The sequence below is a fragment of the Vanessa cardui genome, chromosome 9 (genome assembly GCF_905220365.1).
Source record: "Vanessa cardui chromosome 9, ilVanCard2.1, whole genome shotgun sequence".
Lineage (NCBI taxonomy): Eukaryota > Metazoa > Arthropoda > Insecta > Lepidoptera > Nymphalidae > Vanessa > Vanessa cardui.
In genome coordinates, this window is record NC_061131.1 from 11333565 (window position 1) to 11348498 (window position 14934).

At 33.2% G+C, this 14934-nt stretch overlaps 1 protein-coding gene across 2 annotated transcripts in view; it reads right to left on the reverse strand.

Annotated features, from left to right (window-relative positions):
* Window positions 1-13289, reverse strand: part of LOC124532524 — a 49887-nt gene extending 36598 nt beyond the window's left edge. The window contains exons 1-2 of one of the 2 annotated variants that reach the window (XM_047107454.1): window positions 13039-13289; window positions 6000-6045 (exon numbers count right to left, since the gene is read on the reverse strand). The gene's annotated coding sequence lies outside the window, so the exon portion shown is untranslated. The remainder of the gene's footprint in view (window positions 1-5999; window positions 6046-13038) is intronic. The other variant, XM_047107456.1, reaches the window with a different exon arrangement.
* Between the last annotated feature and the right edge of the window lie 1645 nt (window positions 13290-14934).

The window sequence follows — 14934 nt, forward strand, 5'->3', positions numbered from 1 at the left end:
GTATACAAATGTATTATTTATTAATAAAACGTAATATGTGCCGTAAAATGATTCGGTTTTATTTTGTTGCTTCGGGCCGTCAACTGATTGTCAATCATCATATAGATTGGCACGTGAATAATTTTACAAGTAGCGTCTAAGCTACGAGTATTCGCTTTTCAATGATAGGATTAGTGATTGGAACAGAGACGATTATAATATGCAATCGATATATTTTGTCCCCTGTGGGAGTATAAATGCTTAAAAAGAAAACATAAATTTAATGTTGTCTTAAATTTTCGCGATTATCACGCATTGAAATAAAACTAGTTATAATGGACTTGAATCGCGTATATTAATTATTTTTAACATCCCGACGTTTCGAGCACTTTACAGCGTTCGTGGTCACGGGTAGACTACCCGTAAAGTGCTCGAAACGTCGGGATGTTAAAAATAATTAATATACGCGATTCAAATCCGTTATAACTAGTTTTATTTCAAAACATAAATTTACTTAAGAAATTAGTCAAAAATAAAATCGATGGCACTTATCAAATTAATTTCAATTTTACAGTATTATGCTCTGTAGTATCAATTACAGGTTATGTACCTGTTGAACGTAGAGTTTACTTGTCATTAAAAGCACCGTGTTTTTATATCATTATACGAAAATATAAACATAACATACAATCGACCACAAACATGTGGTGGTAAGTCCGTGTACATTAAGGTTGTAAGGTTGATTATCGGTATCATATTATAATGAGTAACCATTGCACTCGACTGAAGTCGTAGTCGATTATTTTTTTACTCGATTTATTTAATTTATCGCAACTAAACGTAGTAACAGCCTATAAATTTCCCACTGCTGGGATAAGACCTCCTCTTCCATTAAAAACAGGGCTTGGAACATATTCCACCACGCTGTTCAGATGCGGGTTGGTGGAATGCACATGTGGCAGAATTTCGATGAAATTAGACACATGCAACCTGCATGATGTTTTCCTCACGATGTTTTCCTTCACCGCCGAGCATGAGATGAATTATAAACCCAAATTAAGCACATATATATAGTGGTGCTTGCATGGGTTCGAACCTGCAATCATCGGTTAAGATGCACGGGTTCTAACCACTGGGCCATCGCAGCTCACTAACCGTAGCCTATCAAGTAATAATAACGCTAAACATATTTCTTCGTATGGGATAAAATTTCCAACAATGTAATATTAATTGATAAAAATGAGCATTTAAATACATAATTACAAAAAAATAATGAACGACGTTCATTCACGTTAAAATAGATTCGTTTTTTACATGGTGTTCGCAATCGTTATTTTTAAATAGGCATCGACTACAAATACTATTTACTTGTAATAGATACACGCTATAAACATTGCTTTGTAAAACATCGTTACGTTTTTACCATCGACGTATAAAAACTAAGGTATTCGATCCCGAGACGAAACATCTGCTATCAATTATCATTTTAATCGTTTTAAAGATAAAACAAATACACGATTGAGATTTTTATTTCTTGTATAAGCATTCAAATCGTCAAGCTATCAGAGCAATATCCGCAGTTGTTTTATTTCAGCTTTGTAGTGTCGTGTAAGGTCGCTCGAGGTGAACACCCCATCAAGGAGAACCGTTGACCCCCGATCATATCCGTGTACGTATTGGCACATCGGCTTGAGGCTCACGGGGTAAAAATTACGTATTTAAAAACGTGTCGATTGTAATTCGAGCTATATATGGTAATCGTTGCTGATAATTTATGTACCGAATAATTCTTGTTTTTTTTTTATTAAAATCTTTCTTATAAATTTTAATTCGAAAATTGGAAAACAATTGCAATTCCGGTATCTTTCGTAAAAATAAATTATACATATAACACTCAATATAATTGGAAATTAGTCTTAATTGACTCTATTATGATCAATATGTGACAAAAACTGCACGGGGTCTTACGGACGGCATTCCTTTGAAGTATTTAGATATGTGGTTTACTGTATGTACGTCATTAGTGCAGTCAGCGATTGAAAATACACAGGTTACCGTTGCTGCCCGTTAGAGGGACTGCCACTACAAACGAGTTATCCTTCCGGGTTCATATAATGCTGTGCTCTTTAACCGTGACTGGCTCCGCTTCTGCGCTACCAGCCTTACTTACTAAATCTAATTAATTTCATATTTCTAGAAAAACTAATATGAAAGAAAAATAAACAAATAAATGTTTTTTGAAGTACATAATTATTCGACAATAAAACACTTTTTACCTATGCGTTGAAATATTTGCGTTTATAATAAATATAAAAAAATATATTTAATTGTAAAATTAACAGTCCAATAAAATTACATGTGAAAATGTAAATAGTCTTATTGTTTTGGGTTACTTACCTTAGTCTTAAATTTGATTTTAATTTAATAGACTTATAATGATAGATGACATGTGTATGATAAGTTCTTTGAACTCATTTATTCTTCCTTAGTAAAAATAATACAATATAAATACCGTGACTAGCGAAGTTGCTCCACCTACATAGTCCACCTACATTCTTTCAAATGTATTATAATGATCGATTCAATAATTCTATATTACGACGTGTTATTAATTTTGAATAGTGATTCCTATACAACAATATAGGTTACTAGTTTTTGCTCGCGTATTTGGGACGATTTGTAGGTTTAAATTATAACAAAAGACTATGTTTCTTCTTGGTATTCATGCTTGCTTCATACCAAATTTAACGAATTCGATTAACATATAGATGAAAACATAGGATTACTTTCGCATTTATAATATTAGTTTAGAATGATCCGGTATATATATGCTATATATTTATATGGTAAGAAATATATAAACATTCTTTATATATTTTCTATTGCAATAACACAATTAGTCATTGTAAATTGAAATAGCCAGATCTGTTTTAAATTTTAAGTGTTTATTTTTTTTTTCAGAAGAGAATGAAACCATTTATTGACGCGACGGTTGAAATGATCATTTGGCGAATCGATCAATCAATTAATTTATAGTGCGAAATGATTCTCAAAAAAACCGGCTTGTTTCAATTTTTTGACAGTACGTTTGTTGATATAACTAATTGAACATTAGTAACATTTTCTTTTTTTTTAAAGTTACGTTAGTTAAAAACTTACACATAATAAAGCTTTTTATTTCTATTTGTTTCTTACGATGGATGCACAATAACTAGAAAATATTTGTTTAGTTTTGCATACAAAACCGATTTAACGGTTGTGATATAGATTTTAAACAATTTTGACGTTTTATTGTTTGTTAACTAGACTCAATATTTCGGCTGCCACAATGCTCTTGTTATACAAGTAGGACGACTAAATAAACAAGTGTGCTGGTACGAGGCCGAACCTTGAACTTTGTCAGCGATATCTCGACATCCGCATAATTAACGATGGTCAGATGTTATTAGTTCCCGCTTACGAATACATGTAGTCCGCGTAAATCCTTCTATACAATTTGTAGTATTTAAATGATTTTTAACGAGACATGTTTGGGAAATTCATTTGAAAATATATATTCTAGGTTAAATATTCAATGGTAAACAAATCATAAGAAAAAAATATGCAGGTTTCGCAAACAAGTTTATCATTCTAACCTTCAAGTCAATGCAAGGTAATAAGTTAAATAAATAATTCGTGAGAACAATGTACAATATAAAAGGTTTATGGTAATTAATACACACACAGGGGTTTTGTATCACTTGTACTAATTGAAGAAAAAAATTATATTCTAAATACATTCTAAATTTAAGACAGTTAATCTATTTGGTGCAAATCTTAAGGCATATGAATAAACTCATATCTCGCAGAGGTGATTTTAAGCACTGCTATTTAAGATCATAAAATATTCATTGCCACCGCCCGCGCCGCACCTGCATGACGAAGTTCGTCGAGGGTAGGATTATACTTGATGTTTCCGGTACTCAGCTTCACGAATTCACCTCTTTAATATTTTAATAGCTTGCGAGCTATTGAGTTATTTAAATTAAATTGTATTTTTGCAAGCAATTTAGGTACGAAACGATAACGCACACGGAACAACACAAATTCTTTATTCGTGCAAGTTAATCGGTTGAGGGAAAAAATACGTGAAGAAACTTTCGACAATTCTCGGCTCGATAGCATTACGAGTTACGACACGGTTTGCGAAAGCGACTGTTTCGCCGTCAGCGCGTCGAGTTTTTGACAGCGACACAACCTCCCGCGATATCATCTAAACCGGTATTTGAATACTGATTAACGCGATATCAGTCGTCGTGGGAGTTCTGGGACTAACCATTCAGAGCTGGCGCGTTCGACGGACGAATGCTAACTTTTTATAGCAGCAGAATGTAACCTAGCGAGAATGTTTGGCAGGTAAGCGAGTACAGTATCTCGGTGTAAACTAGATAGAGATGGCGGTAAGCTACATGACTCGGTCGGGAACTGGTTCAGACGCGCGGAGGGGCGGGGGTCGGGCCCCAGACGGAGGGACGTCATTGACCTGCGCCCCCGCCCTCGCGCCGCTCGCTCCCTGCCGACACCCGCGCAAACCGTAACTTCATTGTATTGCTGCACTGCGAATCAAATTTGGTATAGCGGAGACGTTTTTGTCAGCGTCGTTCGCCGAGTAAACTCGATTAAACTGCTTTTTAGACGACGACGAGGAAGGAAACACGGTAATCGGTATTCGAGGCCTTAATTTTATCATCAAAAAGGAAGTGATAAAATCAATGATGTCGCTGTCTATAAAACAATATGAAAACAAAGGGAGTAAACAACAAAAGTTAGAGGCAATAAGCAAAAAGTTCACCGAAGGTCGTTTAGCTGGGCCCAGCGAGACGATACGACAGAACACATTTTGTACGAGCGCAGTTGTTGACTGGGTCAAGTTCATTATTTAACTTCAACTAAGATTATTTCGTAGTAACAGAATTAATTTAACTATAAATATTATCAACACATGTTGATTTATGAAGAATTTCTGTTTATGTAAATAGACTAGAATTCACAAAAACATTGTGTTTCAACTTATTCCAATAAACTGAAGTCGTAATTAAATTGTATTTCGTTTATTCTATATGTTATAGCAAGCGACAAAATTATTATTAATAAATAATAATCACTTCTCTCTAACGGGCACATGTCCAATAACATTCAACACTCAAGTGCGTTTGGGTACAGGGTGTGTATCCCATTACGATGAGAGGTCTCGACGACAACTTAGCAGCACATGTTCACAAATTGATAAAAAATAAACTGGGACCAACTTAATCACCGATATATTTTAACGTACGGCAATGTGGACAGAAATAGATTCAAAATTGTTACTTATGTTTAAAAACTAAAATATAAGTATGTAATTAAATAGTAACTATCATTCTCACACTTAAACGCAGCAAGAAAAGAGAAATGAGAAAATCGAAATAAATAACACTAGACAACAGTTTCACGCAATACTATTTGTGAACAAATGACGTTCCAATCATCGATAAAACTGTTATCGTAATTTTGGAAGCAAATTAAAGTGCTAATAGGTAATATAATTAGTTAAGTGTAATAGTGTTGTATTATAAATAAAGATATATTAATCATAAGTTCTTAGTAGTGCACAATATAGCTGAGGTATAAGCTAATCGCATGGAATACGTAAATCTAAGGTTGTCTTATCTTTTTTCCTACTTGGAATAGGCTGTAGATACGAATGTTTTTGTGTTGTGTGTGTGTTTATTGAAATCATTTAAGAAATGTAACACATAAAGTAAAACTTAAATTTTCGCTGTTTTCATTAATACAAATTTTCAAAAAAGGTTTAGAAAAAAGTTAGAGTTTAGGTAAGGTAGTAAATTTTTGACCTCTCCGATGTCATGAATATGATTCGTTAATAATAAGATATAATATTGATGATGTTTCCAAAAACATCTGGTTATATATCTTATAAACAAGAAGATGGGTTCTTAATTTACTTGTGCATTGTGTGATACATTTATAAAAAATCTTACTTTGTCCATAGGTGTGGAGGTGTGTTAATCTGGCAACGGTATCTAACTGTAAAAAAAAAGAATTAAAGTCTTATAAGTTGGGACTAAGATGTAAAGGTATTCTTACCAAATATACAAGACAAAATATTTTAATATTCATCTAAACAATGCGTAAAAAATAGATAAAAAGCAAATATTGAACATAAAATAAATATCATGCGTACATTGAAATGATAACGACGAAATGGTTTTTAGGTTAAACAAACTACAAACGGTGTCACGAGAATACTCGCTCGCCCGCGCCGCCCGCTGCTGCGCCCGCGCACCTGTGACATCTCACTGATATCATATTATTTATTTGTAGAGTGACTCTACAATCCCAATATTTAACAAAACATAGTTTTTTTGTGGTCTCAGTAAGATCATTGATGGTAATTAAATTTTTTAAGTATTATAATTTTCTTAAAATGCCCTGATTTTTAGTCTTAGTCCATCAGTTTTATAAACTTTGGAAATAAATTTCATTCGTTCTAGTTTTTAACTAAAAATTTGTTTGATTAATATGATTATAGTGTAAAATTTTTGTTAATAGTTAAATATCGAAGCAAACTAAATTAATGATAACGTTTTTAATTCCAAATCAATTGATTTTAAATAATTGTGCGGAAGCATATGATTCAGTTAAATTTATTTGTGTGTTAAGATTAAGATAAGAAAACATTATTTGAAAAATAAATCAGAATTCCGTCATGCGAGTAATTTTAACAGTATACGACCGTGATATCGACCTTGACATAAAATGTGAAATTTATCTCAAACTTAACCCATTGAAATTAGTCTAAAGTCTACGTTGTATATATTTTCCATCTTACCTACATATTTTACCTCAATTGAAAAGTTGATTGGCTATATCTTTAAAAGTAGAGTTTATAATATTTAGTTATTGGTTACGTTAATAAATCGATTTCATTAACCGCGAATGTTTTGTTTATCCGAAAGTATCGGAATTAATTTCATAGTAATGTTATGTGGTATAAAATCGTAGGTACTTAAGTAATTATGAAAACTCAATTAAGTAATCGGATATCATTTGATTTTTAAGTAAATTAGTGTAATATTTCTCTTTTATAATAATTTTGATTTTTCAACAACAAAGCGAAAATATTTTGTAATGCAGCCGTTAAGACTTGAGCTTTACTTTACGTCACGTGAAGCACGAAGTAAAACTAAGCGTGCCAATTCTTCAATGAGTTGCGCGCGCGCATAACATGGCCGCCAACAAGATGGCGGCTGGTGAAAGTGGTGGACGGTTTCCGATCTAAGCTGTCGATGAATCTAAATATCTAACGCAACGGTATTACGACTTGAAAATAAAAGGGAAAATGTGCTAATATACTAGTTTGAGAAATTTAAATAACAAATTTTAACATACTAAAGAATTATTATTCATTATTAGTTATTAGTAATAACAATTTAACTTTGGGATGCAAGGTTCCTGATCTAATTTTGACGTGGTACAGTCACAGATCACTGTTTATACATTTCTTTCTGAGACACCTTTACATGTCTATAAGTTACGTTTTAACAAATAAATGAAACAAAAAAGCATGAAATTTTTTTTGAAGTAAAACCTTTTTAGGGTTGTTTTAATTTGAAACTCAATTGAAAGAAATCACAACAAATCAATAACTAAAAAAGTAGGGAAAACACACTGCTAATCAGTAAGTTTGTGAAATAGTCAACAAAGTTATTACGTGGCGAAGCTTGCACAGAGTACCAACCAGGGTAATAATAAGTAAAATTACTGTTTCCAGTAATTTACATAACTACAGCTCCCTACCATCTATGTCACATAACACGAACTTGCTCCCATTATTTAATTGTGTAACACGACATTAATATATTTTCCTCATATAAGCCGTCAATCTCTTCATAAATAGGTACCTAATTTTAGGAAAAATATTTAATCAAATGTGGTATAATATATGAGTTTAATTGTCTGTCTTTATGATTTAAATTCGAAGAATAAGTCACGACAGCAAACAAAAAGACAAAAATGTTATGTATACCGATTGTGAATTGAAGAACACACATGCAGCTGTTGTTTTTTTTACTTAAAGCCCCAATTGATAATATTGTACGAATATCATTTTGTTCTTTTGCAAAATAGAATACCAATTAAGACCATTTTGTTTTACAAATTGGCTTGTTATTAAATTTTCCTCAAGTTTTAGTCTTCAAAGCTGATCACATGTATGCATGTGTATGTACGTTATGAATATCATTAAAACCGATCACTTGCTCTTTCAAACTCCTTTGCAATACGTAACCTAATTTCCGCTACAATTAGAATTCACGTATTACAAGCGGAAGAGAATAATGAGTGGAACGGCATCGTGTTTGAAGTTCGACAAACTAAGCTCCCGACATAAAAGGTCCTTTGTCTACGAGGTTTTCGAGTACTTTTTATTTCGATCGCAGAAACATCGAAAACTTATTATTTTCACATTTTACGCGGATTGGGCTTTTATTATATTGTACAAATATTATATTGCGTATAGTAAATATTACTTTATATAACAAAGTAATATATTAAATATGTATGTGTTAAAAATATATATTTTTTTATTATTATATAAAGTTACTACGTTAGCTGAAGTCACTACTTTAGCAAATTTAATCAGAAACCCAAAAGGTACGTATTAGTGGTTGTAAATCAGGCGAGTGTCTGTCGGGTTTAACTTTTGATTCATGGCAGAAGTAATCTTTGACAATTACCCATCTAGCCTTGCGGCGGATACTCATTGAGACTGTGTGCCGCTAGCCATTTGTCTGCAAAACGATATCATACCTTTATTTCTGATCAAAACTTAGGTGATATTTCAAGAAGACCGATATTCTTGAAATATTGTGTCTTTATTCATTAACAGAGAAATATTTAATTAAGGCAATTGTTGTTTCCAAGGCAGTCCTAAATTCATATATCATATAAATAACATCATATATTAGTTTTCAAACACATTAAAAATATAAGTACAAATATATGCTATAAAACCTACATAGCAGCGAACAGCAAAGACGCGTTAGGGACATCCGTGAACGCAATCACTATGGAGATTCTGGATTAGAATTTAGATATGTCGATATATAATAGAGTTGACCCGATTATAAATAAAAGAACCGAATACCATCCACACAAGGATGGTATTCGTTTGCTGAGGATTCCCGAATCTCGCGAAGATTTATAACACCAAACACACAAACTATCATGATCTAAGAACAAGTAGTCGCAGAGTTCATAAACCTGAAGGTACATTAAAATAACATAAATAAAATTATTAGTGAGATATAACAATTACATGAACTGCACGTCCGTGGAGAAACACTGATAATTATTAAAAAAAAAAACTTAAATAACTCTCAGTTATTTTATCTTGCCGTTAGCTATTTGTATTATTTATCAAACAATCATCAAACTATTCATATTTTAAAATGTGTTTGTTTGTTTAATTTTTCTATGATACGCAAAGACTACTTCTATATCTAATTTATTGATATTTCTAGGGTTATATTTATTGTCTTCTTTAAGGGAGAAGTTTATAGGCTATAATTTCGTATCTGGCGCTTTCCAAGCGAATAGTGACAATAATATAACATGGGCGAACCTTCAGCTTCAGAACGTACGAACATTAGTTACTACTGGTTGTACCTACTGGTTGTTTTAGTGTGAACACTAAGTGGAGCACAGTATGATCGGAGTTATCGTCTCCGTTAGAAGAGTACATTGAGCACATTTGGTTCAAGAATATATGGATATGCAACGTGGATATGTAGCACTCAGAGATCACCGACTATTTAAAGAGTTCTGCCATGCTGACGATATTATACGATTGGTGTTAGTGTTGGGGGAGAACTTTATGGAGACTACCGGAACGCTCCGGATTCTGGTAGACAGCAACTTGAACCCGGATCGAGAAGAGCCCATGTTGTTGGATATTTTTGAGAGATTGAGAGAATTTTATCTCTGTGCCAATGTCGCGCGATAAATGACTCTTTGCAGGACCTGTTTCATGTCATATAGTGCGACGTGTCTGCCTTTATAGAACTCAGTTTCACTTTCCATAATGAAAAATGGGTACTATAGCATAATGCCTGAACTTGATAAGATTTCATACGAGATAGCAAAGTTTTAGCTCGCTTTCTCAGATATAGATGCGAGGACGTTAAAGCAGGAACTGAAGAGAGTTCTAAAAACACGGGGTGACTATCTCAGCGACTATCATTGTTTTAAAGATTGATAAGACTTAGGTAGCTAGTAGCAGGTAACTAACAATCAGGCTTGTTTTGGTGGGTAAGGAATACTTTTGAAGCGAAGACGATGTACCAATACTGAGACGTGTATTAACAGGGCACATTTATACGCGACCAAACCGCTGAACCAAATTTGATGATATTTGGTGTGAAGTAAATTTGAACTCCAAGGACTACTACTTTTTTGCCTAACACATGACAACCAAACCTCTGAAACGCGGGCGACGCTGCAGACGACAACTAGTATTATAATAATTGTTTCTATCTTATTATTGATTTAAATTAAATACATATCATGCGGTAAAACCTAATAGTACCCATGTAAAGTCGGAACGTATAGGTAGTGGCGTTTAATAAACTATAAATAACCTCGGCTCATTTCAAGGTTGACTGTCTTGTTATAACCGCAGATTGTTATCTAGATTTTAATTACATTACGCTTTAAACCACACATATTATATTAATAAAAAATATTACATATGTAGTATTACTATAAAGATACGTATTTACATAACTATCTTTATTCTCTTTTGACTGATAAATAAGATTTGACGTTAAATTACATTTAATAAACCGTTAATCATTTATTTAAATATTTCAAATAATTGTCTTTTAAAAAAGCTATAAGCAGTTACGAACGAACAAAAAACAATAACATTGAACAAAAACACGACACACACATACGTAAATAGTCGATTTACAAATTCCAAAAGACTTCACTGAATATATACAAATAAATGAGAACCAATCGAAAGTATAAGGTATTGAATGAAATATAATAGCCATTCAAATGATAGTCATGATTATAAAAGCACTAGGCCCACCTATTGAATATAAATGTGCCCTAGTTTAGAGCTAGAATGTGTTTAATTACAAACACGAAACGAATTTGAAATGTCCCGATAACCCTTCGACCTCATATGTATTACGTACGAACATAGTACGATAAGTGCGCGGACATCGAGACAAAGTCGAGGCCATTAACCTCGGGCTATCAGCTGACGACATCGCTCAACTGCGGGGGAAATTATCTTTCATGCAATATTTCGGTCGTTCACTACAGTCGCCCTTTCTTCGCTACCAGCCAGCCCGCCACTGGTCACAATAGTTCACGTGACGGCTTCACCCGGACTATTATTCCGATCCGAAAAGGTCAATTGTAATTGATTTACAGTTCCAAGAAATTACAAGACATGAAATATTTCTAATTTAAACCCATTTTGTTACTTTAAAGGATTATTTATCGTTCAAATATTTATAATTATTAATATGAATTATGATGATGATAAAGGGGAGCTTATTTTTAAGCCAAAGCTCTTTCAGACGAAATGTAAACATTGAAATGTAAAATGAATCACACAATATCCGGCCATTAAGTTTAAGTTGAACTGTCGTATTTTGAATTTCACGGAATTTTAACCAGTTCACACAAAAAATATAATAAAACAAAACAAATTCCCGAAAAGCTATAAGTACCGAGATTGTTGTCGTTAGTGTATTGTTTTGCTTATTAGTAAATCATAAATTCGCATCATACAATAAATTTTTCAAAAATAGTCCGTTATAGTCGTTGTGACCTCATGATATTCCTCTAATAATATAAATGATGATTTTATCGTTCACTGTTAAGTAAAGAAGCGTCGATCGGCGGTCGGCGTCGTGAGCGCAGGTACGTCGCGTCGCGGCCGAGCAAACATCGCGACCTACTTGCGGTGCCCCGCGCCCGCGCGTCTTTACCGCTAAAAATAGACGAAATGTTGAGAAAGCAACACGACACATGGACACAGCTACGTTTAATCGATTGTTTTGAATTGATAATTATCTGTACGTCGTTAATGCTAATTAAGTCGACGCTATTGTCTTAAAGAATATCATTATACTTAAAGCGGCTAAGTGAACGATTTGAAATTCGTTATTAAAACATACGGTTTGATTAAGTGTTTTTAGGCTTACGACTCTTCAAATTGTTTTATTGTATTTTGGTGCAATGTATGAAAGAACTTTATAATACTAATCAAAACAAATACAATGATTTTTAAAGGTACGAAGGCAACAAGTAACTAGCAAGCTCTGTCAGTTAAATCACTTTTAAATGAACCGACGATCGTCAACGGTGATGAAATTGGTCACTCTTGGTGGACAATTTAAAAAACCCGTCCCCGTGGGCCTTGGAAACACTTGGCCACTTGCCACGCCCATCCAGACTTGCTGGAAAGCAGTTTTGCACTGCCAAGTCAAATGGGTTCACTAATTAATCTATTATACATATAGCTATAAGTATTAATTATCTTTACTTTTATCCCGGAGTATATTTAGCACACGTTCAGAATTTGTTTTTATGAAGAACCTTTAAACTATTTAGATGTTATTTTAATTGCTTAAAGGAAGAACAATAGTTCCGCGCTTCCTTATAAGCGCTCCATTAAGACAAGTAATGACATTGAAATTTATTAGATATTTCCTAAAGCGGTGAAGTAATAAACTAAATACCTACTATCAAAGATTAATAATGAAAGAAGAATAAATTGGTTACGATTGAGAACACAATTAAATTTTATCGTGTATTGTCGGTAAGCACACGTCAGATAACGGTACAAAAATTCTGTATAATACTTATTGGTTCGTAGGTGGTGCAGGAGTTTTGATATCTTTTTGGCAAAATTATTAGTAGATCATTAAAACTTGACACTCCAAGCTATTTTCTTCCACGTATGCGATCTTTCTTACAAGCAAGAGTTGCTGTATTTACCTTGCAGAGTCGAAGGATCCACGACGGACTCGACACGACAACGTCGCGTAGTCACAAACATTCACAAATTCACAAAACACCTCCTGCACAGTACCGATAACGCTGCAACGGAGCGTAAAGTCCAGTTTTTTTGCACTAAATAGTAGCAGAGTTTTTGTAAAAGACGCACGAATTAAAAGTCGTATCAGTTCGATTTAAACGAAAGACACAAACACTCACACGCGCGGCTAGCTGAAAACTGGTATAGATAGAGACCGATCGCAGAGCGAGTGGCCCTGAGCGGGTGGAGGGGCATCGAGGTCTCGTTCGCTCTCGCAAGGCTCACGTAATCACATCCGAAGTAGGGGTACGGAAAAAGCCGAGAGGATACGAAAACAAACGAAGAACTAAGAGCGTGGCCGCCAATCCCGCTATGATCGTCGTTGCGATGTTACGCCAAAAATGAGAGCTGAGAAACAGAACCAAAAACCGTTGTCGTATAGAATGTCAAATACGAGTGTCGATGCATTTTTGCAAATGCATATCGATGGGAAATAGAAACATTAGGTCCTAATCAACACCAACATCTTTATTTTCCTAACATAAATACGTAGTATAAACGCTCAATTAATTATCAATCAGTAACTTAATTCATATAACTCGTCATGGTAACTTTAGCAAAATTCAAGTAGAGCAGTAAAAAAACTTTGTTGCCCTTCTTTATTTAATTTTAGGTTTCTAAGAAAAATCACGCTACGCATACAAAAGTGACGAAATTCTAAACGCATAAATCTCATATTAAACTCTATCTTGAACAAGAATGTAGAGCACTCGAATTCATTTCGTCCACTGCCCATATTTAATAAGATTATGTATATGACTCACATTTTTAAGAAGCTTCAATTACTTGTTGAAAATATTTTGCTTTAAAAATAGCGCACAGCACGAAAAATCGTGGATCAAATGCATTTTCGGCAAAAGTATGGAATTAAGTAGATATAAACAAAGTTACTTATAACTGTCATTAAAATGCAAACATCGAATTCTAATATTTGGAAAATTTCAGATCACAAATATATTACAAGTTTAAGAATAAGACATTCGAGGCAATTTTCTAATAAGATAATTAACTAACTTTTAAAGATAAAAAAGGAAAATGATCCTATAAATCGATTATTCGTTGATATTAGTATATATTCTTTCATTATTCGGTTGAACCGCCATATCCTTCTAAATTTCAGGCACTGCTTGACACAATGCCAGGAATTTTAAATTTTAAAATATATATATACCAATTTATCGTGAAACTAAAAGTTATAATTCGTAAAATTTTTGGACCTGGATTAATAAAATTCAAGTAATCACTCAACCTTAACTTTTTATCATTCATAAGCTTAATGCCTGTTTAAATTACTTTCTCTTTTATATACAGATTCACGTTACTGTAGTTTGGTAACATTATTTTTATAATGACTGATAAAATATTAACAATTAAGGCTTGTTCAGTAAATACTGCTTGGAGTTATATAGTTATACTAAAAATGTCAAATACTTCCATATATTATTGTGAGAAATCAATTTTGAAAGTCACCGTACTTATCTTAATATGGAAATGTTCTGCTCCGTAACATGGAAATTTTATGGAAAATGTTACATTTAATATAACTTAACATATGAAAACACAGGGTCATCAACTATAAACACTTTTTTCTCCAGGAAAAGTTACCAGCGTAAAATCAAAATCTGCAGAGGGTAATTTCACACAGAAGGAAGTCATAACAAAGCTTGTAAATATCAACTCAATTAATAATTCTAATTATCCAATCTAAGTAGGTCGAGATACCAGACAGATTGGATATCAAATTTACTCATGTAACAATCACAACAAATATAATTGTATTTCTTTCAATCAATTTA